This window comes from Magnolia sinica, chromosome 5 (genome assembly GCF_029962835.1).
Source record: "Magnolia sinica isolate HGM2019 chromosome 5, MsV1, whole genome shotgun sequence".
In the NCBI taxonomy this organism is placed as follows: domain Eukaryota; kingdom Viridiplantae; phylum Streptophyta; class Magnoliopsida; order Magnoliales; family Magnoliaceae; genus Magnolia; species Magnolia sinica.
Window position 1 is genome coordinate 39,244,561 of NC_080577.1, and position 24,001 is coordinate 39,268,561.

Genomic DNA, 24,001 nt, shown 5'->3' on the forward strand with positions numbered 1-24,001 from the left:
CAGGTGTGATTCAGTTGATTCTGAAATGTCATGGCTTGGATTTTTAAAGCCCTTACTTGCACCTTAAGGACTTTGAGGAAGTAATTTCAACATTACAAGTAAACAATGGCAATAGGGATGTACTTAAGCTTCGGTTATTCTCATTTTCTCTAAAGGATCGGGCCAAATCATGGCTCAACTCTCTAAGACTTAATACCATCACTACATGGCAAGCCTTAAGTAGAGAGTTTTTGAAAAAGTTCTTTTCTGAGCATAAAAAAATGCACTAAAACAAGAAATCATGTCATTCTCCCAAAAGGGGAATGAATTGTTTTTTCAAGCTTGGGAGTGTTTTAAAGACCTTTTAATTACTTGTCTACATCATGGTTATGAACCATGACACGTGATTGATGCGTTCCGAAAGGGGCTCACCATGGATACCCGTCAGTTCATAGAGATGATGTGTGGTGGAACCTTTCTTAACAAGGATCATAATGATGCTAGGGATTTTCTAGATATGTTAGCAAAGAATACGTAGACATGGGATGTCTCTGCTAAACCAGACCAAACTAGACCCATTCCTAGAGAGAAAGCGAGGATGTATGTCCTAAGAGAGGAAGATGACCTCAATGTAAAATTCGCTGCACTGGCTAGAAAGGTCGAAGTCTTGGAAATTAGGAAGGTTGATATGGCTAAAGCAAACACTTCCTTAGGTAATTTTTGTAGCATTTATGGTGGTACAAAACATGACACAAAGGATCGTCCAATAATCCCAGTTGTACAAAATATCATGCATGAGCATGAGCAAGCAAATGCTATAAAAAACTACCGAAGGTCAGTTATGCAACCAATGGAAAACACATATAATCCAAATTGCACAACCATCATAATCTTAGTTGGAGGAATGAACCACAAATTAATGAGCCCAATGCACTCAAATGCCTCACAAAACAACTTCTTTGGGGCACCTAACAATGCACCATATGTACCATCGCCAAAGCGATCATCTGTGGAGGATGCATTAACTGCATTCGTGAACTCTCAAGCTCAAATCAATCAGTCTCTAATCCAATCAAATCAGGAATTAAAAACGGTCGTGGCTAGGATCGAGACTCAAGTAAATGCTAGGGAAAAAGGCACCATTCCTTCTCAACCTGTGTCAAACCCTAGAAACACACATTTCATTGGAGACTCAAATCCAAGCGAGCTACATCATGAACAAGCTAAGGCCATTATTACCTTGAGAAGTGGAAAAGAGGTCGATAACAAGATAATGCAACCGGTATAAATACCAGAGAATGAGCCAACGTCTCAAGAGAATGATGAATTAGCTATAGTTCAAGAGCCGCAACAACAAAAGGATAAAGAGACTAAGTCATATGAGCCCTCAGTTCCATTCCTATCTAAACTTCGGAATCCAACTGTCCCTATGAAATATCAAGAGGTGTTAGATGTGCTCCAAAAGGTTATTGTTAATATTCCTCTCCCGATGCCATTAGATAAATTCCATCATATGTTAAATATCTCAAGGACTTGTGCATTGTAAAGAGGAAATTAAATGTGCACAAAAAGGCATTCCTTACTGAGAAAATGAGCGCTATCATTCAATAAAGGGCCGTACCTAAATACAAAGCCCCGAGAACTCCCACTATTCCTTGTATTATTGAGAATTTTCAAATTGAGCATGCTTTGCTAAATTTGGGTGCAAGTGTCAACTTAGTACCTTATTCAGTTTACAAATAAATGGGGTTAGGCGAGCTTAAACCAACCACGATTATACTCCAACTCGCTGACCGCTCCATTAAAGTACCAAGGAAAATTTTAGATGATGTGCTAGTCCAAGTGGAGAAATTCTACTTCCTTGTGGATTTTATTGTACTAGACACTGAACCATGTGTAAATGCTAGCGCTCAAGTTCCCATCATTTTAGGCCGCCCATTCCTAGCAACTTTAAATGCAATCATAAATTGCAGGAATGGAATGATGAACTTGTCTTTTGGTAACATGACTCTAGAGCTAAATATTTTTAATCTATGTAAGTAGCCTATTGATAATAATGAAATCCATGAGCTGAATTTCATGGACTGCTTGATAGAAGAAGAGAAATTGGAACCTAGTTTGACTAAGGAATTGATTCAAGTCTTTGGGGACTTGAAAAATTCTGATTTAGAAAAAGTACTTGTTGAAATTTGTGATGATAATGAGAGCACTACCACCCAAGACATTGGTATGTACTAATGGAGACCGCGCACTCAAATCCTATCTATCGAGGACTCGCAACCTCTGCCATCACCAACCAATGTTCTAAAGCTTGATTTAAAACCACTACCAAATGAGCTTAAGTATGTATACTTAAGTGAAAATAAAACTTATCCTGTAGTGATCTCTTCATTTTTAGACAAGGATCAAGAGATTAAATTGTTGAATATTCTAAGGGACCACAAAGGAGCCTTGGGCTGGACCACTTCTGACATCAAGGGTATAAGCCCTTCCATATGCACCCATCGGATCCACCTCGATAAGGATGCAAAACTAATTACACAACCTCAAAGGTGTCTTAATCCAAACATGATGAAAGTTGTAAAAAATGAGGTGATCAAATTATTGGATGTGGGAATCATCTACTCAATATCCGATAGTGTTTGGGTGAGTCTAACTCAAGTAGTCCGAAAGAAATCCGGAATAACTATCGTGAAAAATTATAATAAAGAACTCATCCCAACATGTGTCACCACTGGTTGGCATGTTTGCATTGGCTATAGAAAATTGAACCAGGTCACAAAAAGAGACCATTTCCCTCTACCATTCATTGATCAGGTTTTAAAGAGGGTAGCAGGTCACTCCTTTTATAGTTTTCTTGATGGATATTCTGGATATAACCAAATAGAGATAGCCCTAGAAGACCAAGAGAAAACCACGTTCACTTGTCCATTTGGCACGTTTGCTTTCAAATGGATGCCATCTGGATTATGTGACGCCCCAAAAACTTTCCAACGGTGTATGTTAAGTATTTTTTCAAATATGGTTGGGAAGTTTCTTGAGGTTTTCATGAATGACTTCTCTGTATTTAGGTATAGTTTTGATGAATGCCTCAATAATTTCTCTTGTCTTGTCTAGGTGTGAAGAGAAACACCTTGTCTTAAATTGGGAGAAATGTTATTTCATGGTTCAAAAAGGAATTGTTTTGGGTCATGTTATCTACAAAAATGGAATCGAGGTAGATCGCTCAAAACTCGACATTATAGTTAATCTACCCATCCCCTGAACTGTTAGAGATATTAGATCACTTCTAGGGCACGCTGGTTTTTATAGAAGATTTTCAAGGACTTTAGTAACATTACTAGACCCTTGACTAATCTTCTTCAGAAGAATATTCCATTTAAGTGGAAAGATGAGTGTGCAAGTGCCTTTAACAAAATTAAATCATCCCTTATCGCTGCACCTATCATGCGTCCACTAGATTGGACACTTCCTTTTGAACTAATGTACGATGCAAGTGATTATGCCATAGGGGCTGTTCTGGGCCAAATGAAAGATAAATAGCCCTACGTTATTCACTATGTGAGTAGAACTCTAAACTCAGCCCAAGTGAACTACTCAACAATTGAAAAATAGTTACTTGCAGTAGTTTTTACTTTGGATAAGTTTAGGTCCTACTTGCTTTGATCCAAAGTCGTCATTTTCACGGACCACTCAACTTTAAAATATTTTCTATCTAAGAATGATACAAAGTCGGAACTTTTGAGATGGATCCTCCTACTCCAAGAATTTGACTTAGAGATAAAAGATAAGAAAGAAGTAGAAATCGCAGTGGCTGATCACCTTTCCAGATTAGTGTTAGATGATTCCACTGAGGAGATGCATATCCATGACACTTTCCCTAATGAATAATTATTTGCTATCTCCAAATTGCCTTGGTATGCGAATATAGTGAACTATCTTGTAATGAGAAAAATGCCATATCATTGGAAGTCACAAGATAGGAAGCATTTTGAAATCGAGGTTAAGAACTTCTTCTAGGATGACCCGTATTTATGTAAATATGAGACTGATCAAATTTTTAGACGTTGTGTCCCAGAGGATGAAGTTCAAAGTGTTATTTCTTTTTGCCACATGGAAGCATGCGGTGGCCATTTTTCTGCTAAGAAAACCACTATAAAAATCTTACAGTGTGGTTTTTACTGGCCTACCATGTTTAAAGACACTCATGCGTTCTGTGTTACTTGTGATAGATGTCAAAAGTTGGGAAGAGTCTCCCGGCACAACCTGATGCCTTTATCCCCAATTTTGCCATTGAAGATATTTGATTGTTGGGGTATTGATTTTATGGGCCCATTTCCATCTTCTTTTGGATTTCTTTATATATTGGTTGGTGTGGACTATGTTTCAAAGTGGATTGAGGCAGTTCCAAGTAAGACCAATGACAACAAAGTAGTCATACGATTCCTCAAGGAAAATATTTTTTCTAGATTTGGAACTCTAAAGGCCATCATTAGTGATGGCGGGTCTCACTTTTGCAATATGACATTTGAGGCTTTGATGAAGAAATATGGCATCAAGCATAAAGTGAGCACTGCATACCACCCACAAACGAGTGGGCAAGCTGAGATTTCTAATTGGGAAATCAAACATATTTTAGAGAAAACTATAAGGCCAGATAGGAAGGATTGGTCCCTCAGACGCTTTATGGGCTTATAGGACTGCCTGTAAGACCCCGATTGGAATGTCTCCATATAGATTGGTGTATGGGAAGGCTTGCCACTTGCTTGTAGAATTGGAACATAAAGCCTATTGGGCAATAAAGAAATTAAACATTGATATGGACCAAACAAGTGGACAAAGGAAATTAGAGTTGAATGAATTAGAGGAGCTGAGGAGAGACTCCTATGAAAATTCTAAAATCTACAAAGAGAGGACTAAAGCTTTTTATGACAAAAACATCCCGAGGAAGAATTTTGAACCTTAGCAAAAGGTCCCATTGTACAAATCCTGTCTCTAGTTCTTTTTGAGAAAGTTAAGATCAAGATGGACATGCCCTTTCATTATGAAGAATGTTTATACTCATAGGGCTGTTGAAATTGAGAATCCACGTAATGACAATGTGTATAAGGTTAATGATCAGAGATTGAAGCTTTATCTGGAAAACTTTCATTTGGGAGAGGAGTCCGTCTCTTTTCATAAGCCAGAATATTCAGATTGATGCTCTTAGTCTAACGAAGCATTTGTGTAGGATTTGTATCATATTCAATTTTTTTTAGTGTCACCTAGTAGGTGAGTTCTTCATGGTAGGTACTATCTACCCCTTTTTTTTTTTTTGGTTATCTGCATTACATTATCATTACATTGGGGACAATGTAGATTTTAGTTTAGGGGTGTGGATAGTCATCCATGTGATTCTTTTTAGGTTTCAGTTTACTTTTTTATTTTTTTAGGTTTCAGTTTATTTTTTAGGTTTATGGGAAATTTTTTTCAACATTTTCAAAATAATATGTTTATATATAAGAATGTGAACATGATATTTGTGAATTTCAAAGGTAAAGTTAATAATTAGTCTAGGTCGATAGTAGTCAGAATTCTGATAACTGAAAATTATAGACTTGAGTTCAATTATCTAATCACTAGTTTAAAGTGATTTGTAATTTGATGTACTAAATTCACAATACACCCTAGCTAACTAAGTGAGGAATATGATATGTGAACTAGAATAACAACTTTTAATTCAAACAAAGTTGAATGAACTTGATATATGCTTAAAAGAGAGAATATTAAAGGAAAAAAGTGATGGAAAAAGAAAATTTTATTATAGAGTATGAATGCAATGACCATAACAATCGTGCCAGTAATTCGGAGTAAGGGTACCTAAGCATCCATTACTGTTACTATTACAAGTACGATACCTTAAGTTATGAAGCAAACCCAGTGAGAATCTTCATCTAAGAGTGGTCTATAGTAATGAGGATATGATAATAAAAGAAGAAATGACATAAAGGAAATGAAATAACTAGAGATTTCATATTCTTAGGATGATTAAAAGGAGTTAGACTAGTGTCAGGAGCACCTAAGTATATTGGATCATAACTATTTTAAATTTTGATTAGGTTTCTGAACTCAAAGATGTAATGAATTAGGAAATTGAGATTCTAACTAACTTCAGACTTAGGATCAGTATTGTTTTGTTTTGGAATTCATATGATGAATAGAGGCATAATTGTATAAATTTCTGAGTGTTGAACTGTTTTTCATATTTTCAATGTTTATGGGTAACATTTCTGGAAACCATCATGAGACTATAACTCATCCACTAGGAGAAACCTAGGGGTTTAAAGGCTTGTTGCATATGCTAAATGTAATTGAGATTACGTAGAATTTTTTTCATTTTAATTTTGTTTCCAGAATTAATTTTTATTCTTGTTTTTATTTTTCTTCACTTATTTTGCTCGGGACTAGTAAAATGCTAGTTGGGGGGTGCGTTGAGACTCAAATATTGCATAATTTTCCCCATTTATATCTTGGTTTTATGAACATGAATCAGCTTAATGTTCTATTTTACTCATGTATGTATTGTAAGGTGAATTTAAGAGCTTGGATTGAAAAAGGGTGTTAAAAGCATGGATTTAATACTCAAGAATCACCAAGGCAAGGGATGGATCTTAGGAGACCAAGATTGAAGAATTCACATGCCAATGATCCAAGATAACCAAGTGAGGAATGAAGAAAATCAAAGATTTGAAGTAAAGAATCCTGAAATTGTCCTGAAAAAGTGTATTCTTAACTCTAAAGTCTATTTTGGAAAACTACGTAGCGTAAAGACTATTTTAATGAAACTATGTAGCGTGAAGTCTATTTTGGAAAACTACGTATATTTGAGGCGGTTTCTAGAGTTTTCTAACTTTGTATGAAAATTGGAGTTCCCACTTATAAATAGGGCTTCCCAGGGCATTCCTAAGCATTATTCAAGGCATCCTAAAGCAAGATTTAGGGTTTTAAAAGAGTTTTTAATTTTATTAAAGTTTTATAAGTTGTCTTTTTATTTTAGATCTTTTCTATTTGCATTTATTTCTTTCTTGTTGCTTTTTATTTCTTCAATTTAATTATGTTTTTCTAAGTTCCATTTAGCCTAAGCTAGAAGGGAAGCACATGGGTTTAATAATTCTTTAAGTTATGATGATTAATTATTTTAATGAGGAGAAGAATTGTGTATGCATGTTATCAATTGTTTGGGTTTAGTTTTTTTATCTTAATGTGAGATCCATATGTTTCCATCATATGAGATCCACATTGATGGATAGGCTTACCTTAAATCAATTAGATTTCCTAGATAGGAGAGGTTCTCAACCTGTTATATTTTTTTGATTTTCATTATCTCATAGATATTGAATTCATAAAATCACTGGCACTTGAGAATATATATCAATGGTGCAAATCCATGATTTTTTAATCTTTTATATCATTTATTAAAATATTTAAACTGTTTTATTTTCCGATTAGGCCGACCATAGTGCTCGGATCCTAATTGTGTTATCCAAGTCATTATGATTTTAGAATATTAACCTATGTGTGGAAATTTGAAGCTTGGGTGTTGTTTTAATTCAGTTGAATTACATCCATTTAAAACTCCTAAAATCAAATCTTCAGTTTAGTTTTTTTTGTTACTTAGTTTATTTTGCATTTGATTTTCTCATTCTCACAATTCATCTCCCCGTGGGATCGATCCTGTATTCACGGGATATTACTTATGAACCTTTGTACTTGGAGGCAAGCAATCATCGATCAATAGAAGGGAAGAAAAACGAGCCGTTTCATACGGCCATAAGCGGGAAGGAGGGAGAAACCCATCCTTTTCGGGAATCTGTCGGGTTAAACCTTCGCTTCTAGTGTACGGCAGGTGTACACACCTTCAGTGCATGCACACCACCGATGTGGGGTCCACCACGATGTTGGGTAAGATCCACTCCATTCATTCCACTTAAAGGTTCCCAAGAAGGGCCCCTGATCAAAGATCAAGCAGATCTAACACCTAGGTGGGCCATGCTTTCTAAATACATAGGTTATTTTACGATCTATTAAGATCTGACGGTCAGATCATTACGAAATATGATCAATGATGATTCCTAGGGTTCTCGGCCTAGTTTAGGTGAAAATCATTGGAAAGTTTAGTTATCGAGTGGCCTAATCGTAATAAGTGATGTACGCCTGTGAGAGTTTTTAAAGTTAGATGAACGATGGATCTATTGATCTGGGCCTTAGGACGTAGGATGGATAGTTTGATTGACTTACTCTGTGAACGAAGACAACTCCTGACATGTGGATTTATTGGCTCATGTCCTGAAGGTGGATACATACAGTTTAATTGTTCATATAGCTCATCATGCGATCCTATGATTAGGTCATTAGCAAATAATTTATATCTATTTGTGTTTGATAAAGTTCTACCATATCTCGGGGTTCGATGGTTGGTATTGCGGTCACTGGTTAGATTGCACACAGTTATGATGTGAATTGGTTAGGTGGTGGATCTTGATGATCTAGTACCCAAGATTAATAACATATGGTTCAATATGTCTAATAGGGTAGTGTTTGGACCTTCATCGCCCTTGAGATTTTAGCAACCCGATGTTCCTGATGATAAATGCCAATTTTGTGATGAGATGATTTTCTTCATCGAGACTAAATGGCCAGATGACTTGATTTATGAATCAAGGTTGTGTTAGACGGTTGAGATGGGTCATTTTGAGAATCAATTAAAGGAATAGTTTAATATGTGGATAGGGATTACTTTCAATGGTTGGATTTAGACTGAAATGCACATGATCGTTTGCTTAAGCTATGCTTACATTTATTCTAAATTTGGTTATACGGTAACACCTGAGTACTGAAAAGTATAGAGTGTTACACCTACGTAGCCAAATGTCATATGCAAGATGCAACGCATGCATGCTAGTCCTCATCAAGTCCACATGTTAATACAATTCGTCTCTGGAATATCACCGGGGTCTAGTACACTCCACACTGGCTGCTGCCTCCTTAGCCGCATAACCTGTGAGTGGAAAAGACCTCACTACCTGCCTAGCCAGTAGTCTGCCAATACCTACTCGACTCGTTGATAGCAGACCTATTTACGAGCTGGTCAGACTCAGCCTAGCTTACAGCCCCCTCAGAACCGACCACGACATAGTGGAAAACGTGGCCTACTGGTATTTAGCATTCGTGCGCTCATGTATCTACTCGGTCTAGACGTTGGAGCATCTCCTGGTACCAAAAGGGTTCTGGGACATTCACCCAAGGACATCCTAAGCACCCACACTGTAGAACCAAATATTTTTGGTATCCAATCTAACCATCCACAATATGCCTGTGAAGGCCACAACCCTGACATCGCTAGGGCGCCAAGTGATCACGTCACACAAAATGCGAGATACATGAGTCATACCATCCAGTCATGCATCAACCTGTGCATACCGGGCGATCATGTGGGGCAACTCCATCTCACAAGGAGTCCCCTAAATAATTCAGCCCAACGACAAATGCTATGATCAATCATTCTTCACAACAGGCATACAAATGATGCGTATGGGCATGTATCGTGATGTAATACTAAGCATGTTCTCAGTGTGTCCTATTAGACTAAGTACACTAGTATGATTATCAAATATAAACAATAATCGGCCTAAATACATGGCGGGGTCCACTGAGGGACGACGGATTTAGCCCAAGCATCTAGATAGGCTCTAAACAGTAGATATACCAAACCTGATACCACATATTCTTCCATCTACGACAAGGGGTGATGATGTATTAATCAGTGGATATACTAAATCTGATACCACATATTCTTCCATCTACGGCAGTGGGTGATGATGTACTCTTAATGGATGGCGTAGGCGTTATACTTACATTAAGAATGGGCCTCATGTGTGAGTTTAATGGCTATACAACAAGGTGAGTTAAGAGGGTGAAACTATGTACAACAAGTGGGCTTCCTCACCCTTTATCATACAATAAACTGGGCCTTCCTATGGGGCCCGATATGAATACAAGGTGGGCTCTAAGGTTTGGATAATTACTACAAGTCATGGTGGAAAACACCATCATCAATGGGGGCCCAATGGTTTGTGTTAGCCCAATAAGGTAAGGGTGGAAATGGGCTTAACAATGGGCCCTAGGGAAGTTTACAACAGTGGACATTTAACCACCATTGTCTCCTAGCGTACTGTCTACTTAGGATTAGAATCTGAATCACAATGGGGCCCTCGGCCCTCCAAATATCTAGAAAATGGGTGGACAGTGTGCGCACATTACTCACACATGGTGGGCCTCACAAGGCAGCCCCATAATGGGCGTATAACTCATACATCATGGTCGGCTTGCATAAGGTGGTCTATATAAATGAATGGATAGTGTGCATACAACACACACATCATGGTGGGCCTCACTCATCATAATGGGCCTCATACATCACAATGGGCCTCACACGGGCCTTACACATCATGGTGGGTCCCACCATCCCACCTGCTGGATGGTGTGGATATATCGCATACATCAGGGTGGGTCCCACCGTCTCACCTGCTGGACGGTGTGGATACAACGCATACATTAAGGTGGGTCCCACCGTCCCACCTTTGACAGTGTGGATACAACACATTTATTAAGGTGGGTCCCATGTGAGTGGGCCACCCCACTCCAAATCAAACCAATATTCGTGTTTTCCCTTCATCCAGGCCTGCTCGAAAACGGGCAGCAGGGTGGAATGGCTGGACGACCAGCAAAGTGGGCCCTGATTTGGGCAGTAAGGGCGTCCCACAATGGGACAACGTGGATGAAACTCATGCATCATGGTGGGCCATCAACAGGGAAAGAGAGAAATAGAGAGAGAAAGAGAGAGAAAGAATCGTGTTGTGGAAGAAACTCCGCCACTATGAGCTCCCTTGCAATACAATGTACACATCAAGATGGGCCCCGAAATTATGTGGCCCTTAAATCAGCAAATCAAGGTGGGGATACCATCCCCACCATAAAATCAAGGTCTAGATGACCCTCTACATGTTGATTATCAAATAAACATCATGGTGGGGTCCATGGAGAATGGCCCCATCATGGATTACATATATGAATCATGGTGGGCCATTGGCCACACATTAGGTCCCAAATAGGATCCATACCATGAACCAGTAGGCCCCACTTGGCCCATCATTAAAAATTATAATTTAATCTTATAAACACCCACCTATAACTCTTCTTCTTAGTTCCGTGGAATCCTTAGCTCCTAAGCTTCCACTTTAATCGTGGATGATGAAAATTGGATGGTTGGATGGTGAGATTGGGTGGGAAAATGGGTCTAACACTTAACTTCTATTCTTTCCTTAGGATTTTTCTTCTCTTGGTTGCTAGGGAATAGTAGAGAATGGAATGAGTGAAAGATGGGAGATGTAAGGAGAGAGGGATAGGTGTGTAAGAAAGGATGGGGTGGAATGTATGGTGGTGTAAGAGGAGTGACATGAGAGTTGACTTTGGGAATGTGTTGCTTGTCTTGGTGAGAAGAAAGGCATGGGCTAATCATGGGTTGTACTTGACTAGTTGATGTGAAACGATGGGTAAAGATTTCTCTCTTGGGATTTGCAATGCGCAGTGTTTCATCGAAATATACGCAGGCTCACAACTCCTAACCTAGGTATCGCATTGGTGCGTAAGATGCGACGATGGTACGATTGTGGTGGTATAAGTTTCAAGTCAAGTCGACTCAGGTCTTCAGGATGCGACTTAAGGTCATGCGCAATCGCTATCTACATGTCGCGAGTCGTCGAAATTCGACGGAGAGGATCGCAGGAGTTGGTGGAACGATACGGTACTAGGATATAGGCCTTATAGCTCTCCCCTCCTAATAAAAATTTTATCTTCAAAATTTACACTATAACGCAACTAAACAAATCTCATAACGAAAGGGAAGAGAAATCATAGCATCATATATAATCAGAGACACAATAAAAAATACAATCAAACATCGAAGAGATGGGGATAGCTCTCACGTATCTCACTCTCTCGCTCCTAAGATGCCTTATATACACTATGATGACCCCACTGAACCTTCACCAAGGGAATGACCTTGGTCCGGAAGACCTGTTCCTTTCGATCAAGGATACGAACTGGCTGCTCAATGTAAGAAGCGTCCTCACGAATTTCTAAAGGCTGCCAATCTATCACAGGAAATATGTCTGACCCACACTTCCCAATGCGCTCAGTGATCTCGAAGGGTCTAATGAATCTTGGGGCAAGCTTACCCTTTGCTTCAAAATGAACCACACCCTTTATGGGTGAGACCTTGAGATACACATGGTCCCCTACGGCAAACTTCAAGGGACGACACCGACAATTAGTAAAACTCTTCTACCGGTTCTGAGCTGTGCGCATCCTCTGCTTAATGATATCGATGGCCTCTGATGTCCTTTAAACAAACTCAGGACCTAAGAGACGATGCTCTTTAACCTCGGTCTAGCAACTCGGAGATCTGCACGGCCTGTCATACAACGCCTTGAAAGAAACCATGCAAATAGACGTCTGGTAGCTGTTGTTATATGAAAACTCAGCCAAATGCTGGTGCTCATCCCAACTAGCCGAGAAATCGATCATGTAAGCCTGAAGCATATACTCAAGAATCTGGTTAATCCTCTTAGTCTGCCCATCGGTCTGCGGATGATACGCAGTGCTGAGCTGTAAGGTAGACCCCATCGCCTTCTAAAAGCTCCTCCAAAAGTAAGACGTGAACCTCGGATCTCGATCAGAAATGATCGAAACTGAGACACCATGCAGTCTCACAATCTCATCAATGAATAACCTAACAAGATGGTCCAAAGGCTAAGTTGCACGAATCGCGAGAAAGTGCGCTGACTTTGTCAGACGATCGATGACAACCCAGATAGTGTCATGACCGCGCTGTGTCCTCGACAATCCCATAATAAAATCTGTGGATATGTGCTCCCACTTTCACAACGGGATGCTTAATGGCTGCAAGGGACATGGGGGTCTTTGATGATCGGCCTTGACACACTGGCACGTGTCACACTCAGCCACAAAACTGACAATCCGGTGCTTTATCCCTGCCTAAAAATACTGCCTCCTCATGTCGCGATATGTCTTTATGGAGCTAGGGTGAATAGTAAACCTCGATCGATGGGCCTCAGTGATCAGGGTCGAATATTGCATATTAGACCCTAATCATTACCAGATTTTACGTATATGATAATGCTTAATGGAGTATTTTAATTGTATTTTTGTTACAGGATGAAGTCAGGAGCGTTAATTGAAAATTGATGTTAAAGGCATGGATTTCATGATCCAAAGTCTCCAGAGCATGGGATGGACTCCAGAGAACCAATAATGAAGATTTTACACGCCTGGGATCTGAGGAAAGCAAGCCAAAGGGGCCCGAAAAGGGTCCAGAATGCAAGATCACATGGTTCCCGCTATCCGATCAGTTCGAAACTTCATACATGAGATGAGGGCCGTAAATTAACCGTACATATTAAATTTCAGCCATTGAAGATCTCGGGAAGTGGTCCAACGGACAGATCAGCCTATTAATCTCCAATTTAGGGCCCACCTGATATTTGGAACTGCCTCAACCTTGGTATTGACGGCTAAATTACCATGATAAAGAGGATGGATGGTGTAGATTTCTCGTAAACATCACGGTGGGCCCTGTGTATGAGGAGTGTGCACACTACATGTTTTCACCGGCTGTGCACCCGTCTCTCTCTTTCAAAATCCAACCAGTCGCCGCTGCAGCGTCCGCGGAACCGAACCGTGGTCGTCGGTTGTGGGGCCCACCTAGTGTCCAAATGGACAATCCAAACCGTCCATCCACTTCTTCGAGCAGCCATTACCATTGCCTAGGTGGCAAAAATTCAAATGAACGCATAAATCAGAGCCCAGCCGTTCAAACGCAGGTTGGACGGCAAGATAGAAAGCCGTGTGGGCTGCACCGAATCCACCCCAAAACCAGTCAATTCCTACAGATTTTTCGAGCTAAAACCAATGGACGGCGTGGATTCCTGTGAAAAGTCCAATAATGGACCCAACCATCATCGCAGCGTCGGTTTGGCGTCCGCGAAACGCACTGACGCTGCCAGTTTTTACAGAAATTAGTGGGCCCCACTCGTCAACCTTCTGGAAGATCTGATCCGTCCATCGTGTAGAGGGCTTCGAGAGCTTCAAAACCATGTTGATATTCCTCGCCCATGCGTACACACGTGTGTGGTACAGAGGCCAAAAGTAGACTGCCCCGGGACGTTCAAAACTGAGTTTTTTGAGATTTCTTCTGTGGGCCGCTCTAATGGACCTTCGAATCCACCCATTCTTGACTGAAATTTCGTTCTGAATCCAATGGACGGGGTGGATTTTCCAGAAAATACCTCAGTGGGGCCCACCGATCACGGCTGCGAAAATTTGTACTCCGAGTCCTTCTACGACTCTGCCACCGACCCCAGCCATCCAGCAGCTATAAAAGAGGAGTTTTGGACGTGGGAAAGGCATTCAGAACCAGGGGATTCCAGATCTGAAGCAAGGGAGAGAAGAAAGAGAAGAAAGAGAAGAAAGAAGAGAGAGAGAGATTGTTTGGTTTGACGTTTCTTTATGAATTTTATTTAATATTTTTTATAGATTTTATGGGTCACTAATCTCTCAGCTAGGGCTGAGATGAAGCCCCTAATTTGATTAGCTCTTGTATTGGTTGATTTACTTTGAATTTCAATTAATTTGTTTCTTTCTTTAAGTGGGCTTTATGGGTTTAAATTCTAAACTTCTCCATCTATGAACTTGACCAAAGTATATATATGGATGTTGTTTGGATGCTTATTATAGGTGCTTGTTTCTGATCAAGAACAGGTTTCCCATAGAGGAGGAAACAAGATGCTTTAATGAATTATACATCCCTTATGCCCGACCAAAGATATGGGATATGTCATTCATGGCATTGCTTAAAGGAATTAGACAGTCTGTATGCCCGATTAAGGACACAGATTGTGCTTTCTCTATTTAAGTGGTATCAATCTAGATCAAGGTGAATCAACAGACAAAACAAGGGTTAGGATAATTAGGGGTGGATTCGAAAGTCCTAGTGCTCTCTTTCTGATTGAATTTTCTTCCCTGTTCTTAATTGTTTTTTTTCCCCCTAAAATTGTGCTTAGTAGTTCATTCCATTATCTGTTGGATTAGTTAAGGAGAGTCATAGATTTGAATTGTGACGACCAGTCCTCGTGGGAACGATCTCGTAATACGTACCGTATCTGCATCTGATTCGTATACTTGCGAGTTTAAATATCATTTAAATCGTGTTGGTTTAAACAAAACATCACTCAGTCATCAAATCCCTGCACAACTTTGGAATGTCTGGGACACATAATCGGCCTCTGAAATGAAGTCCACCGTCAGACCCAACCTGCCAATCCAACTACTCCTCAGATGTGGCCTCTGCTCGGTAATCTTATAACGACTGATCTGTCTACTGAGCTTCAATTACCCTTACGACAAGAGAGGGTTGAATCGACAAGCTCGATAACTGAACGATGGCAGACTGCAGACCAAACTTGAAGTTGTACTCAGCTACATCTTCGAGCATCCTCCACTCCTGGATCATTGTATGCGCCACCAGGCTCCATGGCTGATGGATAAGGGCATCCGCCACCACATTTGCCTTGCCAGGGTGGTACTGAAGATCAAAATGGTAATCCTTTAGGAGCTCCATCCGGCGTCTCTGCCTCATGTTCAACTCTGATTGCGAGAAGAGATACTTCAAGCTCTTATAGTTAGAGAAGAGCTCAAACCTAACCCCATAAAGATAATGCCTCCACACCTTCAGTGCAAAGACAACTGTAGCCAACTCTTGATCATGCACGGGGTAGTTCTGCTTATGGACCTTGAGCTGGTGAGACGCGAAGGCCACGGGCTTCCCGTGCTGCATCAGGACAACACCAAAGCCAATATGTGAAGCATCCGTAAAAACCATGAATCTTTCACTCCTAGAGGGAAGAGTGAGGACTGGTGTGGATGTAAGACGGTCTTTCAACTCTGTGAATGCTCACTCACATGCGTCGCTTTAAACAAAGTCAGCGCCCTTCCGGGTCAACCTGGTCAACGGGGCTGCAATTCGGGAGAATTCCTCAATGAAATGTCGGTAATAGCCCGCTAAACCAAGGAAACTGTGGATCTCAGACGCGTTCGTGGGCTGGCCCCATTGACAGACGGTTTCAATCTTCGAAGGGTCCATTGTCATGCCCTGCCTCGTCACCATGTGACTGAGGAACTTCACCTCTTGCCAGAACTCGCACTTCTCCAACTTCGGATAAAGATGATGTGCACGGAGGGTCTATAGGGTAATCTCCAAATGCCGCTCATGCGCCTCATGGGTCCTCGAATATATCAGGATGTTGTCGATGAATACCACAACAAACTGATCAAGATACGGATGGAAGACCTCTTTCATCAACTGCATAAACATTGCAGGCGCATTAGTCAGTCTGAAGGACATGACTTGAAACTCAAAATGACCATAGCGCGTCCTGAATGTTGTCTTCGGGATATCATCCTCTTCGACATGAACCTGATGATAACCGGACCACAGGTCTATCTTCAAAAAAACTGCGCCTCCTACAGCTGATCGAACAAATTATCAATCCTTGGAAGCGGGTACTTATTCTTAATCGTGACCTTGTTGAGCTCGCGGTTATCCACGCAAAGCCTCAATGAGCCATCATTCTTCTTCATGAAGAGTACTGGTGCTCCCTATAGTGAACTACTTGGATGGATAAAGCCCAACTCGTGCAACTAGTCCAACTGCTTCTGCAATTCCCTTAACTCCAACGGTGTCATACCATATCGGTCCTTTGAAATAGGCGCGGTACCAGGCACGAGATCGATTTGAAACTCAGTGTGCCGACGAGGTGGTAACCTCAGAATCTCCTGAAACACATTAGAAAGACCACAGATGATCGATAGCTGGTCGATACATAAGGTGACTGGCTCCTCAACAGCACATGACATGAGGCAAGAGAGCCACTCTCCATTGGGCTCGGCTACAAACTAGAACTGCGGCACTCTGGGTATATAAAACGTGACTGTCCTCACAGAGCAGTATAATATGGCATAGTACTCATCGAGCCAATCCATGCCCAGGATGACATCAAACTCGGACATCGGCAGAACAAACAGATTGACAGGCAAAAAGGTCTCCCCTACCAGAACGGGGTAAGAAAAGTGAAACTGGCCTAACACTGCTGTCTTCCCCAAGGGCGTCGATATTGAGAAACCCTCACGAGCAGACTCTAATGGCAAACCGGTCGATTGGCAGAAATCCTCAGCCACAAAGGAATCGATGCCCTAGAATCAAACAATATATGAGCTATGCATGACGAAACGAGGAGTGTACCCTCGATGACCCCTCTTGATGACTGAGGATCCTTCTGGGCTGTGTAAAATCTACCCTGAGCTTGCTAGGGAGGTGCATATCCCCTCTGCGGTTGCCGCTGTTGCTGCTGCTGCTGTGGTGGCTTGAACTGTTGACTCTACTACTACGGGGGAGGTCTCGCTAGCTGCTGTGGCTACTGCTGCTAGGACCTCGGTGGCAGGTGCTGCTGTCGCTGCTGCTGCGGATGGAGACACTCGTGCCTATGATGTACTACCACACTACATCCAAAGTAAGTGCCTGTGAACTGTCCTGGTGGTGGTGCTGGAGGTGCTACTGGTGCTCGAAAAGCTAGGCGGGCCGTATGCCTTTACTGCTATCGATGCTGCTACTGCTTGGAGCTACCATAAGGGGCCTTCCTCTTTCGGTCTCCTCTCTGCTTATGGGCCCTCTACGAATTAACCCAATCCGCCTCATATATCTGGGCCTGCTGCACGACCTGCTCAAATGTTGGGAGAATGTGTCCATTGACATGGCTTCAGAGGCCAAAACACAAGCCGTTCTCAAAACAGCTAGCCTTTCGCCCCTCATCATCAACAAGATAAGTTTTGAATCTCGATAGCGCGATGAAACAAGCCTCATACTGGGACACCAACATGTCCCCCTGCATAAGAGTCTCGAACTCAAGCGCGCGCTATTGACGGATGTGGTCAGGGAAGAACTTTCGGTCAAATCGGTCAACAAAATCCTCCCAAGTCCACTCGAACTCGGCCCCTACTGCTCGGGAGACTGATGCACACTAGTGCTCGGCCTCTCCTTGATGAAGAAACATAGCCAACGGAACCCTCTGCTGGGTCGTGGACCTCATAGTATCAAATATCTTCTCCACCTCGGACCTTCATCTCTCTGCTACCGTCAGGTCGGACTGTCCCTGAAAACACAGGGGATCGAGCCGTGTGAAGTCTCGTAGAAGGGAGCTCGCATGCTCCTGCTCAGTTTGGGTTAGTGTAGCAGTGGGTTGCCTACCCTACCTCTTAAGAATAACGGTCATTGCCTGTAGCATCTACTGAAGCTGATCCACGCTCATAGATACAGTCGGGGTTGCACTGGTCTCGGACGTGGGAACGGGAGCCGCTCGGGTCACTCTCTTAGGTATCATGTTCTATAGGAAAGAACAAGGGGCCTATTAGCCTTGCGGACTCTCGAATGCTCACGCGTTAGGGAGCTATGACAGAGAATTGCTAAGTTATTCAAATTCCGGGACCTAATCATTCTAAGTTCATAGCAGATATGTGATGTTATCTTCAGGTATTCCCAAGTTATGATCTGATACCAACTTCTTTCACGCCCAAACTCAAAAACTGGGCTCACAGAATTTCTAATTACCGAATTCGGCACCGACAGCCTCTGTAGTACCCCATTCTTAGCTCCTGGCACCCATATGTCGGATATCACCGGGGTTTAGTACACTCCACACTGGCAGCCGCCTCCCTAGACGCACAACCAAGTGAGTGGAAAAGACCTTACTACCTGCCTGACCAGTAGTCTGTCAATACCTACCCAGCTCGTTGATAGCGGACCCATTTACAAGCTGGTCAAACTCATCCTAGCTTATAGCCCCCTTAATCGGGCGGATAAGGCCACACCCCCTTCACAACCAACTATGACACAGTGGGAGATGCAACTTATTGGTATTCAGCACTTAAGTGCTCATGAATCCACTCGGTTTAGACGTTGAGCATCTCTTGTTATCAAAAGGGTTTTGGGACTTTCACCCAAGAACATCCTAAGCGCCCATAGTAATAGAGCCAAATATTTTTGGTATCCAATCTAACCATCCATGATATGCCTATGGAGGCCACAGCCCTGATATCACTAGGGCACCAAGTGATCATGTCACACAAAATGCGAGATGCATGAGTCATACCATCCAGTCATGTATCAAACCTGTGTGTACCGTGTGATCATGTGGGGCAACCCCGTTTCACAAGGAGTCCCCTAAATGTCTCAGCCCAAAGGTAAATGCTATGATCAATCATTCCTCACAACATGCATACATATGAAGCGTATAAGCATATGCCATGATATCATTATACTAAGCATGTTCTCAGAGTCTCCTACGAGACTAAGGACACTAGCATATTATCAGATATAGTAGACAACAATCGGTCTTAACCGATATATCACATACAAAGAGTAGGAGCTGAATGATACGACCCACTAGACATATAAAAGACTATATGGTATGGTCCATGTTAGACTATCATAGCCTCCTTAAGGCAGTAATATACCATATACCCTAAGGCAGGGTCCATTGAAAGGACGGGGATCTAACTCATACATTAAGGTAGTCTCTACATAGTGGATATACTAAATCCGATATCACATATTCTTTTATCTATGGCCGAAGATGATGATGTACTCTCCTACAGACAGTGGACGGTCTAGATGACGTACTTACATCAATGATGGGCCTCATGGGGTGAATCAATGGGTATACAACAAGGTGAGTTAAGAGGATGAGTTTAAGTATAATAAGTGGGCTTCCTCACCCTCTCTATCATGCAATAAACTGGACTTTCCTATGGGGCCTAATACGTACACAAGGTAGACTTCAAGGTGTGGATAATCCTACAAGGTATGGTGGAAAGCACCATCATTAATGGGGGCCCAATGGTTTGGGTTAGCCCAATGGGTATCACTAACTTCAATAGAGACCCAACAGTTTGGGTTAGCCTAATAAGATAAGGTTGGGAATGGGCTTAACAATAGGCCCTAAGGAGGTTTATAACAGTAGACATTTAACCACTATTGTCTCCTAGTGTGCGGTCCACTTGGGATTAGAATCTCAATCATAATGGGGGCCCACGGCCCTTATACTATCTAGAAAATAGATGGATAGTGTGTGTACAACACTGTGAGATCCGTATCCTATCCCGTACTGTTCCATAGGCTTCCGCGGTCCCCCTGGTCGAATTTCGGCAACCCTCGACCTATATCTAACCTTTGCGCGTGAACCTAAGCCGAGTCCTACATACCAAAGTTGGCTCGACCCAAAATTTACACCTTAGCGACCGCGCCATCGCTGTGGTTCTAACACCGTGACTCACGCACCGAACTGATACCCAGGCCAGGAGATGTGGGTCCGCATTCATTTCGAAGAAACGCCGCGCATTGTGAATTTCGAAGGAATCTCTATAACATGTCCCATCAATCAATCAATGTCAAGTATAAGCCATACCCTAAGTACATCACCCATCCCTCCTTTTTTCACAAGTCAACTCTCTCTCCCCTACCTATCCCTCTTTTACACAATTTTCAAACTAACCTATACCTCACCATCCCCATTTCTTACAACAACCATTCCAACACCCATTCTATATTATCCCATCACTCCTTTCTCTCCCTCATTTTCTCCAACACTCTCCCAAGCAACAAATTCCAACGTCCAACCCTTCCAAGAGCAAGCTAAGTGTGGCCGATCTTCTCATCTCCTATCTCAACCTTCCAATACCCATCAACCTCCATTAAAGTTGAAGCCAAGGAGCATACAAGTCCAAGGAGCTAAAGAAAGAGGCAAACAGGTGGGTGATCCACCGTTGATTCTTATTTTAGGGCCCACTTATAGGTGGGACCCATTATGATGTATGTGTTGAGGGGCCCATAGTGGTGGGGCCCCTCCATTCACCATCTCTCTTATCCTTCTCTCTCTCTCTCTCTCCTTCCTTGTTTTCTTGTTGATGACGTGGCCGGGTGGCCCACCCAGATGTACCCCGCATGGTGTATGTCTTATCCACACTATCTAGCCATATGGTGGCCCACCTGAGTAGGGCCCACCTTAAGTATGCATTAGGCCCAAACCGTCCAGCGTCCAGGGATGCTGGACGTGTAATGAAAATAAAAATATAAGCTTGGTTCAATAAGCCTTGGGTGGACCATTCATACAGGCCTCACCATGACGTACAAATTAAATCCACATCGTCCATCTTATTTCTCTGTCCATTTTAGACGTTGAGCTGAAATATGAGGCCAATCTGATTTTTCTGGTGGGCCATAGCGTAGAAACAGGGATTTCTACCGTTCAATTCACCTTGATGTTTCTACCCGCCAAAATATATTGCATATTGGGCTCGTTTGGTCCGTCATGAGCCATAGAACCCTACCAGTGGGTTAGATCTCCTGGATGCGGGCCCCACCTATGAAAAACCACCCGAAAATAGAAATAAAAAATGCAACAGCAGACGCTGTTGCTGTCAGCATCTTTGGACGCAGTAGTAACCAGTGTTCGCTGCTTGCACGGACGCTAGTCAGTGAGCCCCACCTCAGGTCCCATCATGAAGTAAGTTGAACATCAATACCGTGCATTTGGTGGGCCTCCCTCCTAGCTATGGGCCACCCAAAAATCAGCCTTATATGTGACTTAGGTGGCCCACGTCACAGGAATGGTTGGGTTGAACGTCTACCATTGAAACCCTTTTTGGGTCATAGCAGCAGGAGGCCCACCTTGATGGATATGTCCAGACGTGCTTTCAAGTGAGGCTAGTTATGATGAATGTGTGGAGCTCACCTGCCACGTGTGTGGAGCACACCTTGAAGTCTGTGTTCATTGTGTTCATCTTACCGTCCAAACAATGAGCCCACTGCTGTATTGATGTCAGTAAGACTGTGGGCCCAGACATAAGGTATGTGTTTTATCCTTATCGTCCAGATAAGATGGATGATGAGGCCTGCTGAGATGTATTTGTGGCATGCACTTGCCATGTGTGTAGGGACCACCATGATATGTGTGATATCTCCACCGTCACCAGATGTATATGCTTATCTACAACGTCCCCCACGTAGCTGCTGTGCGGACGACAACAGGATATGTGGGTCTGATCAAAGGTATGTGTTATATCCAAACTGTCTATCATTTTGGTGAGCTTCTCTAAGGGCTTGAGACAAAAATAAGGCAAATCTGTTTATCAGTGGACCACACTCCCAAAAACAGTGAAGATTGAACGCCCACAATTGAAACCCTTTTTGGGTCACAGAGGCTTTGGATCTTGAAATGGCCTAGCTATATGTCCTAGAGAGGGGGGGGGGGGGGGTGAATAGGACGATACCAAAATAAAACTTTAACAGCGAAATAAAGTAAGATAGATAGCCAAATAAACTACATCAAATCACAATGCTGAAATAAAAGCAACCTTACTAAACAAGTATTGAGAGGTTGATACGAATTCAGTTCTAAGGACAACCTTACACCATAAAAATCAAGGGTTTATGGTAGGACAACCTTATTTCTAGAACGTCCTTTGTATCAAAAACTCAAACTAGAGAGGAATAAATAAATAGCAAGGAATTGAAATAAATTGCACGAATTCAAAACTAAATTATTACAATATTCCCACTGTGCTTGAAATGTAAATTTTACAACATTCACATCCACACATACATTCCACAAATCTGAATGAAAAGAGATATAAAACTTAAGCAAGCATTCAAACCATAAGACAAAGAGTTATAGTGGTTCGCCTGTGTGTACACTAACTATTCAACAACAGCCACACAGCGCTACTCCACTCCTAATATCCTCACACAGGGGATATCAGCGTTCACTATCAAAGATAGGTTTTCCAGGTTCACCAAAAACCTTCACAATTGTGTGTTTCTCTGTGGGCTTACACAATTAAAAAACCTCTCTTCTGAGTTTTCCTGGCTCTCCTCAGATAACCAATACAATGAGATTTTTCTGGTAAATCTCAAAAGAAAACCAAATGAAAGTAAATTACACAAACGTAAAATACCTGACTTCTCCTTCGTTGTAGCAGCCTGGAAGAACCAAGTCGGAGTAGAGATTTGAATGCCAAAGTTCAATGTCCAATACTCTCATGTAATGGTTCTAAGTTCTAACAAATTTTAAATTAAACCAGTTGGGCATAGCTCTATTTGATTTTGATTCCAAGAAGACGGAATACAGCAATTCCACTTTTCAAATAAGATTGGAATACAGAAACAAAATCAAATAAGAAAAGCTAAAGAAAGAGAATATTAAATATGCACACTTAGCTTAAAATGGAGCACAGACTTATCTCTTAGAAGGCCGAACTAAATTAGCTTCAAATTATTATTTTATTCTGAGATTCGTGCTCTATTTATAGGTGAGCAAATCATGTCTTCGACTGGTCTAAAGACCTCTACGACTGGTCGTAGAACCAACAGATATTTGAAAATTCAGGCGCGATAAGATCTGGCGATTTCACAACTGGTCGTAGGCAGTCTACGACTGGTCGTAGGTCCCCTTTGACTGGTTGTAGGTTGCACACGACTAGTCGAAGCTAGCTCAACGCTGTATTTTGAGTCATAGGTCTACGACTGGTCGAAGGAACAGTCGACACTGTTCATACGACCAGTCGAACAGTCCCTAAGACTAGTCGAAGCCAAACAGAAAATATCTGAATTTTGTAACAAACTTACGATTGATCTAGGAAATTCTTAGACAGATTGAAGCAGTGCTAGGACTAGTCGAACAAAGTCCAGGACTAGTCTTAGAACAGCCTAAACTTACTTAGATAAAACATATGAATTATGTATCTAGAATGGCCTACTCTAAAGGTCATCCTAAGGTCAGTCATACCTCAATAATGA

The 24,001-nt window shown here is 41.9% G+C and overlaps 1 non-coding gene across 1 annotated transcript; it reads right to left on the reverse strand.

Moving 5' to 3' along the window:
* Positions 1–262: 262 nt before the first annotated feature.
* LOC131247713 (small nucleolar RNA R71) lies at positions 263–369 on the reverse strand. The gene has a single exon (XR_009171985.1). It is a non-coding gene; the product is annotated as a small nucleolar RNA R71 (small nucleolar RNA).
* Between the last annotated feature and the right edge of the window lie 23,632 nt (positions 370–24,001).